The sequence below is a fragment of the Ailuropoda melanoleuca genome, chromosome 13 (assembly GCF_002007445.2).
Source record: "Ailuropoda melanoleuca isolate Jingjing chromosome 13, ASM200744v2, whole genome shotgun sequence".
Lineage (NCBI taxonomy): Eukaryota > Metazoa > Chordata > Mammalia > Carnivora > Ursidae > Ailuropoda > Ailuropoda melanoleuca.
Window position 1 is genome coordinate 78,494,493 of NC_048230.1, and position 12,246 is coordinate 78,506,738.

Genomic DNA, 12,246 nt, shown 5'->3' on the forward strand with positions numbered 1-12,246 from the left:
GACTGGAGTAGATTATGCTAAGTGAAATAAGTCAAGCAGAGAAAGACAATTATCATATGGTTTCACTCATTTATGGAGCATAAGAAATAGCAGGGAGATTGGTAGGAGAAGGAAGGGAAGAATGAAGGGGGGTAAACAAAAGGGGGAGTGAACCTCGAGAAACTATGGACTCTGGGAAACAAACTGAGAGCTTCAGAGGGGAGAGGGGTGGGGGATTGGGATAGGCCGGTGATGGGTATTAAGGAGGGCACATATTGCATGGAGCACTGGGTGTTATACGCAAACAATGAATCATGGAACACTACGTCAAAAACTAATGATGTACTGTATGGTGACTAACATAACATAATAAAAAATTTAAAAAAAATCCTTAACTTAGAGATACAATGAACATTTTAAGGTTATTAATAATTTCAGAAAGGTGATACAAAATTATACTCCTACAGTTAAGTCTAAGAGTACTTGCTGCGCCAAATTTTTCCCACTATGAAATAGTAGACTTTTTAAGACCTTAGCGTTAGCAAGTGGTCTTTTATTATTGTTTTATTTATTTATTTATTTTAAAGATTTTATTTATTTATTCGACAGAGATAGAGACAGCCAGTGAGAGAGGGAACACAAGCAGGGGGAGTGGGAGAGGAAGAAGCAGGCTCACAGCAGAAGAACCTGATGTGGGGCTCGATCCCATAACGCCGGGATCACGCCCTGAGCCGAAGGCAGACGCTTAACCACTGTGCCACCCAGGTGCCCCTATTATTGTTTTAATTTTAATTTCCTTGACAGTGAACAACACTGAAACCTTAAAAATTTTTTCTTAATAATTTGGGCATTCCTCTAAGTGATCTTTTCCTCTTTTCCTCCTTTCTAATTTGTGAAAGTTTTTTGTATGATACAGATATTATAGTTTATTTAGATATTATAATTTATATTTCTTTAAATATGCTTAAATATTTTCCCAGTTTGGAGTTACCCTTCACTTTCAATAAATATTTGTATTCTTGAAAATTTGTTCTGTTACTATATTTACAACAAAGATTTTATTTTAGTCAGTGATCACTAAATGTTCATTTAATGAGACAGTCAAGGAGTAAGCAATTAAGACTTATTCCCACATTTTACTGTACTTAATACTTACTGCTATTTTTTTCTTCTTTAATCAGGACTCTCCCATTCTGAAGCTTTATTATGATTTGTACCTTGGTTGACTAGAGTAGATGCTTTAATGATACTTTTGAGAAAGATTGCACACATGGTCTGCTTGAGGTGCTCAAGCATATCAGAATGTCTTTCTATTGCCTTTAACCAAGTCCTTGGGTGANATTGCCTTTACCCAAGTCCTTGGGTGATTGTATGGAATCCTTCACGATAGCTGCTTTCCTTCATAACTCTCTAGACCTTTCTTGTCACCTTCTGGTATATGGTAAGAGAGGTGAGGGTATCCTGATTTTTATTTCTTTGTAAGATATTGTTGCTGTTTTTGTTTGATCTTTCCAAAAGCTGTAAGGATTTTTTTCTTTCCTGAAATATTAAAAAAAGGAAATCAACTCACTATAACATGCATGTGTGGACGTTAATAATATTTCATAACTTTCTCCTGGAATCTCAGGTCTTTCTTGGGTCTATCTGGCCTCATTCTTCGGGGTATCAGTATTTGGATTTACCTTTGCTTTTATATATTTTGTTTTCTTTCCCATTGTCTTTATCTCTTTTTTCTCCCCATTCTGGGAGAGTGTGAAAGGCTCGTTGCTGCACCAGTGGTTCGATTTTTCTGCTCTGACAATTATGTGTCTTATTTCTAACAAAGATTTTAATTTTGCTATGGTATTTTTCTTTCTTGACATTGTGTTTCTAGCATATCCAACTCCTGTTCTGTTTCTGCCTGTGTCTTAGCTCCTGTTTTATCTCATTCTCTTGCCTTATCTTCTCATTGTTTATATAGTTCTTGTTTCCAGGAATTTTATTAATCCCATAAAGTAGATGCTTCACTTGTTTTGCTCTAGTAAATATTTCCCCAAATGTACNCTCATTCTCTTGCCTTATCTTCTCATTGTTTATATAGTTCTTGTTTCCAGGAATTTTATTAATCCCATAAAGCAGATGCTTCACTTGTTTTGCTCTAGTAAATATTTCCCCAAATGTACGCTCCTTCTTCTCATTTGGTCTTTTGTCTTTTTAAAATCTTTAGGCTCAGGCTTTTAAAGTTTCTTACTCATTTTAATATTTATTCATTCTTGAATAAAGAATCATCTCTAATGTAGACCTGACCGTTGCCCATGAGCATGAAATAATGATGGTTGGATCTTTTTGTGTGTCCATGTTTAAAAAGGTTTTTTGTTTGTTTGTTTGCTTTAGGAGTCCTTCCCTGGATGTTGTTTTAATATATTTATATTGCTAGTTCAATGACCTAGCTGTTTGAAGGGCATGGTGGCTTTCTGTATTTAACTTTCTTGTTAGCTTATTCTCCTTCTCAAGTGCATAGTGTGAGCACGTAGGACCTTCTTCTACTTGCTACAGCATCAAAATACACTCCGGGTCAGAAAGATGATCAAAAGTTTGCTTGAATATCTTCCTCATAAGAGTCTCCACTGGGGCATGCTACTCCCATGGCCTGCTCACCTTTACCCACCAACTGGGGGAGGCAGGGTTCCTGGGATCCTGCAAGGATTGCTTCCAATCATGTTGTGTTTATTTCTCAAGATGGAGGCAGGCACGATAGCCCTTAGTGTTTCCCTTCTCACTTATAGGTAGCAAAAGTATGATATTGAATATCTCTGGCATTGTGTCAGAGCTGATGTAGTATTCTGTGCTCATAGTCTGTTTTGTAGTCCGTTGGCCATTTTACAATGTATCTGAGAGGCATAGCACAAAATGGTAAGACAGGTTTTTTTCAGGCTGCCATCTTATGTATAATTGCCAAGTTTATATTAATGCCATTAACTTAGATTATAGATAGTTTTGTAATCCCCATAGTATCTAATGATTTGATTTTCATATAATTTGATGTTCTGGCAAAAAAATATATTTTAATATTTTCCTCTCAGCCCATGGAGGTATCATACATTATTTTTCTACTTTCTCTTGCTGCCTGGCTCCTTCCCACTCATGAGAGTCAGTGATTTGCTGAGGTTGACCCCGGGAGATACCTGTAGGCTCCCAGGTGAGGTGACTCCCATTTGGATGAAGGCAATATTTAGAAGAGGCAACCATGAGCTGTTAGCAGCCGGTACTCCCAGGAGCTGGAGAGGGGATCATCATTCACAACATCCCATGTATGAATTCTGTACATTTCCTTCCAGGTGAATTGTATGTGTGCTCTTTACCCATTTCCCCCTTTTCAATTGTTAATCAATTCCTAATTATTGAGCAAATAGTTATTGAATGCCTATTATATGTTCAAGCTCTTGAATATTCCTAACAGATTTCTTTAAATGAAATTCCAGAGCTTCATTTTTCAGAGCTCTTTATATTAAGGACATGGGCTGTCTATAATTAGGCCATTTTCTTTTTATCTATTGTATATGTAATAAAATAGTTTCTGAGTTTTCTGTTTTCCTTGTAAGTATGTATGATGGTTTTGGTTCGAAGAAGTTGGAAAGTCTTGTGCTGTTGAAATTACTGGTAAGGTTTTCTATATTTCTTCATTTGTTTTATGTACAAAGAAAAATTCATTGAAGTCATCCATAAAGCTGATAGATGCTCAGACCCATACAAATGAATATACTTTCTTCAGAAATCACCAGCCAATTTTTACCGTGCTGTTTATTAAATATTTCTTACATGTTCATGTATGAATTTCTTTACCCTATAACCCAAAGGATCACACTTCAATATTATATTTTTATATATGTAATATTTATTTCCATTTATTTATTCATATATTTGTACAATTCTTCATAATTGCTACTATAGATTATATCTTATTTGATATGTGAATACAAATTTATATATTTTTATATATGTATTTAGCGCCGTTTTTCAAGTGTCAGTAATGTTTAAAAATACAGAGTTTGTGATTAGAATAAAGAAGGAGACAAGATGTCATCAGAGTATTGATGAGAACTGCCACCCCAAACACTTCATTCTGTCCCTAGGAGGCTTGCTGGGCATGAGGGGGAGGGACAGAGAACCAGATGGTGCCTGTGGTTCCATGTCGATGATTCCTACAGGGATGGAAAGCAATTACTCAGTACCAGTCCCCTGGGAGGCTGCCGACAAGGCAAGCATGTTCCTTGCATTCATCTCTACAAGGTGTAATAATTAAGCCAACAGAATCATAGCATCCGTCTGATGGATGTACAAAGAATCAGCATGGACCCTCCTGGCTTGCTCGTCACCTCAATGTCACCTACACAGACTAGTAATTGCTCAAGGAATTTATGGCATTTACATGTGACAATGATCTTTGCTTCATTACTGCCTCAGAAACCGGTGGACAGTTAAAAACCTACTTATAACCAGTGAGGCTTAAGCAGTGAGGGTTTAGGTAGCTTCTACTGATGTCACCCCTAAAGAAAGGTTTTAGATGTTTTCATTGAGAAAAGGAAGGTTTGTGGTGGATTTGGCCATTTTGATGCTCGTGGTTGCTAGCAGCTTATTAAGTGCACAATAACTAAAAGATTTCTTTATTCAAGATATAACTGTGAACGATGTGTCTCTCCATGATCCAGGCTAGCACCAGCTGGAAGCAGGAGACCCTCCCCACCAGTACATAGGGAACTTTCAGCAGATCTTGACATCCATGTTTTAGATCTGTCCTTCTCCACTCTTGTATTCCCATCAGGAGGCCAACACAAATGGGAAACAGGCCTTTTGCTACTCTGCTTCCTTACCTGGAGGGCCCAGCGGTTACAAGGAAATGGGAAGTGGCTTCCCATCTAGAGAGAGGGAACTCTGGCCCTGGGATGCTGGCAGGGAAAGAAAATTCTGGTCAGAAAATTTACTATCCTATGTCAGATTCCCTAGAAGCAGAGCCAGAGATAGAGGTTCTCAGGCAAGTGATTTACGGAGAGAATGCTCTCAGGAGAAAGAGAGTGAGGGAATCAGAATAGGGGAGGAATAGAAGGTGAGTAAAGGTGGAGCAAGAGAGGTCTTGCTTTAGTCTGGTTCCATAGGAAGTTCTGGAGTATGAGTTGCGACACAAGTATGCCAGTCAGTCATTGGCCACCAGCACCTTCCCCTTCCCAGGGGTGGGGGCATCAACTTTCAGCCACCTGCAGCCAGAGTGGTACTCCTCAGCTAAGGGCAATTCTCCTTAGATCGCAAATGGGAGCTGTTCGACAGCACCTGCAGCATCTGTGGAATTGGGGCCCCCAACCAGTGCAGGGGACCTGACTGGGGCACTGAAGCATCAACTCCAATTACCAACTTGACCTTCCTATCTCTGCCCTCTGCAGTCATTCTTTCTATTTGTCTGTTTTATATAATCATAGCCCTTATCACTAGCTGGAAATCTCTGATATATTTATATGTTTACTTCTTCTTACCAATTTCTTCTCCACTGGGTTTCATAAACCCCATATCTCATCAAAACTGTATCATCAAGAGTGCCTGGCAGATAGCAGGTACTCGGGACATAATTTGTTGAGTGCATGAGTGAGTGAGTGGAGGTGTGGTTAGGTAGGATGACAGAGAGGCCCATTTGAGACCATCTGTGTAGAGCCCAAATATAGTGGATACTTTCAGTGACTCACCGAGATGGCCTTAGATCCCTGCTTTTTGGTCCTGGGTTCCCATTTCCCAGCTTTGCAAGCTTCGCTCCTAATTCCTGCTCCCTTCTTTAGAGGACCATCCTTAGGCTACCCTTCCAAGGTGCCAGGAATGTCTGGGAATTTCCTCATGGGGAGTTCTTTAGCCAGTGAGTGACTGGGCTGCGATAATGAATGTCTGGGTCCTTTGCCTCAAGTCTGGAGACACTACTATCCTTTAAGCAATGGAGTTGCCTACAGGATCAGGTTGAGACCAGGACTTTGCCCGAGATCGTAACTTGCTTGTCTTCTTTCTCTTCCCAATCCCATTTGGTTTCCATCTCGCCACTATCTGATTCTCCTTTGAACACTGTATTAATAAGTCACATGCCTATCTACCTTCCCCTCAAGAATATACTTCGGGGACATCGGATCTGTGACAACGTGTAATAAACCCTTGAAAAAGACATGAATCTAGTAACTACGAAAAAGAATGCAAAAGTATGACTGTGGCTTGTCCCATGAACGAATAGTGTTATAGAAGTACTTACCTTAGGGGCACCTGGGTGGCTCAGTCGTTAAGTGTCTGCCTTCGGCTCAGGGTGTGATCCCGGAGTCCTGGGATCCAGCCCCACATCAGGCTCCTCCCCTGGGAGCCTGCTTCTTCCTCTCCCACTCCCCCTGCTTGTGTTCCTCTCTCGCTGGCTGTCTCTCTCTCTCTGTCAAATGAATAAATAAAATCTTTAAAAAAAAAAAAAGAAGTACTTACCTTACCCTTGGAGATTACTAAAGACTTTCCTGGGGAAGTGTCTCATTAGCTGAGATATTAATAGCTAAAATTGATCGGACATTTTCAGCCTGTCAAGGTCTGCTCTAAGCACTTGCCATGTGTTAAGTCATCGCTTCTCAGGCTTGAATGGGCACACACACCCCCCGACAATCTTGTTAAAATCCAAACCCTGGATCAGTGAGTCTGGCTCAGGGCCTGAGAAACTGCATTTGTAGCCAATTTCCTGGTCCCCGGCCCCACTGGGGGTGCTACTGTTGTGCGTCTCCAGTGTAGCTCCGGTGAGTAGCAAGTGGGTAACTCATCAATCCTCAGAGCAGCTCCCCAACGTAGAGTCTTTTTTTTTTTAAGATTATTTATTTATTTATTTATTTATTTGAGAGAGAGAGAAAGGGGTGGGGAGAGGGAGAGGGACAAGCAGAGTCTGCACTGAGCACAGAGCCCCACACAGGGCTTGATCTCACAAACTCCAAGATCATGGCCTGAGTCGAAATCAAGATCCGACGCTCAACCGAGTGAGCCACCCTGGCACCCCTCCCCAATGAAGATTCTTAGTATTTCCATTTTACAGGGGAGGAAAGTGAGGCACAGAGAGGTTAAGTCATTTGCTCAAAATTTCACAGCTGGCTAGTGGTGGAACTAGGTTTTGAAGCCAGGCAGCCGGCTCCCAAATATGGCACCTTAAATGCTCTGAAAGAAGGTCTCTTCTGGAAGGTGAAGTGATAAATGAGGCTGATCATGCCAAGAAACAAAGACAGGCATCACCGTGGTTGAACTTGAGACAAACAAAGCCTAAATACTGCCCAGCACGCTCAGTCATTGAGTGCACATGACTCACACCTGGTCTACCTTCGTTTCTCTTCCAGCCTCCCATGACTTTGAACCATTACCTTGCTGTGTTCTAACATTGTTTCCCAACTGCTTAAAAGTAACGAATGAGTGGGTGCCAGTGCCTAATAGAGGAGAATGCCAACAGTTATATTTCTCAAAAGATCATTTGATTTGTCTTTTGTGATATTTCAACATGTAATGTAAAACAGCAGGCAACTGGAGATTTATAACCTGATTCACTCTAATTGATTTCTTGGCTTCCTTGGGTCCAATTAATTTTTCCTGTGTACCCTAAAATGGTGCACTAGCCTTCTGAAAAGCTGTCAGAAGGCAGTTGTATAACAGTTTATGAAAAATTGAGACTTGCCTTTTATTTCGTAGGTAAATAGAAATTGATTTTGCTGTTGAGGTCCAGACAGAAAGGAGGAAAATTGACTCTAAAACTCAACAGAGCACCCTGGATTACCCTGTCTTGATTTGAGCTCCCCCAGGACGAGACTCTGAGACAAGGGTTTCTGTGCAAGTAGCTTTCTGGAAGGTAGTGCCAGAAAACCCCTATAAGGAATGGGAAGAGAGCCAGGGAATGAAGAGTCAACAACACTTACAGTGTATTATCGAGCTAGTGACTGCTGGGACAGCTCTGCCTCTGGGGTTCTCTGGGAGACACCGTAGATCTTGCACTTCAGAATAATTCCAACTAAGGAACAAGTCAGCTGGGATATTTATCCACCCCTCCCATCAGTCATCAGTGGAGGGCTGCTCCCTGAGGGATAGGGCATTAACCCCAGCACTTCTGGGCATAGGCCTGGCAGGCGATGGCAGCCAGAGAAAGCCCTCGATCGAAGAGAAAGAAGTGCTTTTGCACTTGTAGCTGTAGGGTTGTGCTTACAGGGGGATGGTGAGTGCCAAGGGGATGTGGCAGGGACCCTACAGCACCTATTACAAATATCCATCTATAAATTGTGTTGCTTTGATCTTCTTTTTCATACTAGTGCATCCCCCTCACCCCCCCACCAGTTCCCAGCCTTCTTGCCCCTGACCTTGACTGGAGCCCATCTTCTGGAAAACATACGCCCTTGACTTAGAGACATTTAACTATGGCAGTTATCCATCTTATATTTTATAATACAATACTGTATCCTAATTTAGAATAATATAAATTAAACTAGAGCCATGGATGAGATTATGCAGACGAGAAAGACTATAAAGCACTTTCTAGTGCTTTGGGGTTTTGTTCACCGATTTTTTCAGGATGCCCATCATGATGGTTACTTGGCTTTGAGTGGCCCCCCAGTAACTTTTTTTTTTTGAAGAAAAAAAAAGAATTCCTAGCGAAACTGAAAATTGAATAGAAGGTTTTGTGTTGCTGTCATTTTTAATGGGTTTAAAAATTAATCTTGAAAATGCAACATTTATGTTTCGCACTGTCAGAGGAGAAGGAGAAATAGCAAAGTGCATTCCAGGCCCAAGAGAAATAAATCCGGCTCCTTCCCAGGGCCTGCTGTCTGTGGCGTCATGATCTAGACCTTCTGACTGGCACCACACAGGCTGTCTTGCCACCTTCCCAGTCCCACTGCTGTTTGCCCACCTGTGTGCCTTCTTCTTGCCCGTGGGAAGGAAAACAGAACAGAAGCAGTGTGGTCACTGACTCCAGGCTCTAGGTTCAAGGAAAGCTTTTCCCTCTGGTTCTCTTCTTCTCTATTGTGAAGCTACTCATAGAAACCCGGGAGCCACCTGTACCCCTCAACTTATTCCTTGGGAATTATGGGACTTTTTTAGACACTACACACCAGGAGAACCTATCAAAAGCCATCTCTGATTTACTCTTTGGAATTTGGGGATGTACATCTCTCTCTGTATGCTTCATGATGTAACTCAGGGACACATTTCTGTTTTATTTTCATTAACTAAGCATAGTGCTCACCCTATGCTGGACAATATCCTAAGCCCTTGCCAAATTAAGCTTATTTAGTCTTTGTAAGTTGACCACAGGTAGGTGTTGTTTTTATCCCCATAGTAGAGATGTGAAGATCAAAGCACCCAGAGTGTCCTGGTGGTATGCTCATGAAAATAGCATTAAGATTGATGAAATGTATGTATTAACTAATGTGGACTCCTAGATGAATCCTTCTGCTTCTCCCCGCTCCCACTCCAGACGGCTTTAGGAATGTTTTTCAGTACATAGTAGAGGGTTTATCTGTGGTCTCTCTGAATTCTTATGAGAAAAATGTTGCCCTGGTTTTGTGATATTAAAGTATAGGGTGTACAGTCAGTACCTAAAGGAAAAAACGCCAGAGCCAAAATTACCCCTGAAAATGCTTTCGGGCACCTCCAGATTTCCACACTGTGATGTGATTTTCATGTGTACAACCCTCGGTGGTAATTCTAAAGATGCCAAAGTTCTAGAACACCAGAAATCGACTGAAGAAAGGAACAAAGAAGTAGTCTGGACAGATGTTTGGGCTCTCTAATCAGCAATTTTTAAGATAACTCTCAAATCCCTAGGGATAAATGAGGATTGTTTGAACGAACCAAAAAGGCTTCGATTGCCTGTAAGGTTGATTTCTTTCTATTTCACATCAACCTTCTAAAATCTTAATACCTGGTAATAGGTTTATTTGCTACCTTTGAGAACTCAAGTACAGTTGTGCGTTGTGAAGAAGTATAGCCTAATAGGTTAAGTAAATGATCTCAAGGAGCAGGAGGCCTAAGTTGGACTCCCATCCTCTTCTTAGACATTTAACACTGATGAATTATGTAAAATATGTGGACCTCAGTTTCTTTATCTGTAAAAGGGGCACATAATCTGTACTTACTTTATAAGATTAATACAAGGATTAATTCCCACACAGTTCTTTAAAGGGTATCAGGCAGTTATGATGCTCTGAGTGTCAGATATTATTATTATTATTATTATTATTATTATTATAGAGTTAGGGGGTAATTTAAAGCACATTTGATGACATTCAACTGTATCATATTGTCATCATGCATAACACTACTATGATGAATGGACTTAAAAAGTGCTTGTTTCCATTACTTACGAGCTTATGGTTTAATCAAGTCACTCAACCTCCCTATGACCCAAATTCCTCAAATGCAAACTGAGATTATGAATATTTTCTCATAACTTTGTTATGGGCATTAAGTTAGTTAATACATGCAGAGCTTCTCAGAGGGTGTCTGGGATTTTTGTGTAGTTGTTATCACTGCTCTATCTCAGAGCCCAGTACAGAAGAGATGCTCAATAAATATTTGATGGTGAAATGGGCAAATGGACTTAGTAGGAGATGGACTCAATAGCCACAGTATGGAAGAATTTTTCACATTAAAGTCTCATTTTTTCCTTGACACTGTAGTTCCAAAGACATATTATTTGGTCTTAGCATGAATTGATTTCATATGTAGTCACATTCATTTACGTTACCACTTATCAGAAAAGTCTGTAAGTATTGACGAGCTGTCAAGCTCACGGTGGTGGATATGGGTTTCCAAAAATTTGAATTTTTGTGTGGAAGCTTGAATTTTATCATTGGCAACAAATACTGTCAGTTATTTATCTTGAAATGACAGACTCGTTTCATTCATTTTCAAGAAAATATCTGCCACGTACCCAACTCTGAATACCCCTCATTTGCCTGTCACTCATTCTTTCAAGTAAAAATCATGTTACATGGGAAGAATGACTCCTTTAGTTCAAAACTCAACCAATCCAATAAGCGCTCCAGTATACTCACAAGTAATACTTCTGTCTGCTTCCTAATTTGCTATATAGAATATTAAGCATGCTCTTAAGAGTTAAGATTTAAGGGGCACCTGGGTGGCTCAGTCAGTTAAGCCTCTACCTTAAGCTCAGGTCATAATCTCAGGGTCCTGGGATGGAGCCCTGCATTGGGCTCTCTGCTTAGCAGTGAGTCTGCTACTCCCTCTCCCTCTGTGCTTTCTCTCTCTAAAATAAATAAATAAAATCTTAAAAAAAAAGAGTTAAGATTTAATAAAATTGATAATTTTTACTGCTTCAAGAAGAACATTCTTAAGTATATTTCTTTTAACAGTCAGTGTGTGGGAATGAAGACTCCAGTGACTGACTTCTGGAACACTAGAACTCTGGTGTCATTGTCTTGATTCATGGGAAGCTACCAGCAGTTTTATCTGCCATTATTTTGGTACCAAGTGCAAATGTCAACACAGTGAAAAGAGGAATAACCCCAGACAAAGTCTGAAAGGGTCTTAGAAAAACCCAGTGATCTGTGGAACACACTTTGAGAATCACTGAGCTGTAGAAACATTCAGTTGGTAAAGCTGACAGGAAGCTGTTCATGAATGAAGGCGTGGAAGGGACAGCAGAGTCAAGGATGACTTAGTCTTCCATTCTAAGAATGTGGGTGCACACAGATGCCACTGCAGAGAAGGGGGAGGCTAGAGGAAGGGTAGGTTTGGGATAGAAAAGATTATTTCTATTTTAGGGCATGAGACAGCTGAGGATATCCTATTTGAATTGCTTATCTTAGGATATTCTGTGCAGTTTTTCATTCTAGAAAAAATTTATGCAGCACCCACTGTGTGCCTGAGACAATAAGAACGTGTTCGTTCCAAACTTTTTTCATGCAAAAAGTCATTTTCCTTGTGAAATTGCAAGCTTCCTTAGAGGATGACCTAAATCATATATTTAGAAAATATTTTTTTAATGAGTCTATCACAGTGCAAGGCAATGAAAAGTGATCCCAGTTTGCCAAAGGTGACATTTGCCTTCCTACCCCCACAACAACATATTGTTTTTCACTCACCCTTTATTCCCAGTCAGACTGATATACACAGTCATTCTGTTCTTCATCATTAATCAGAGAAATGCAAATTAATATTACACTGAAATGTTCAATGTTCAATAGATTGGTGAACATTTAGAAGTTAGATGAAATCAAGGGTTGAGGACAAGATGCATTA

At 40.3% G+C, this 12,246-nt stretch overlaps 1 protein-coding gene across 1 annotated transcript in view; it reads left to right on the forward strand.

Moving 5' to 3' along the window:
• The window catches only part of PLCB1 (phospholipase C beta 1), a 686,722-nt gene that overhangs the window by 134,926 nt on the left and 539,550 nt on the right, over nucleotides 1-12,246 (forward strand).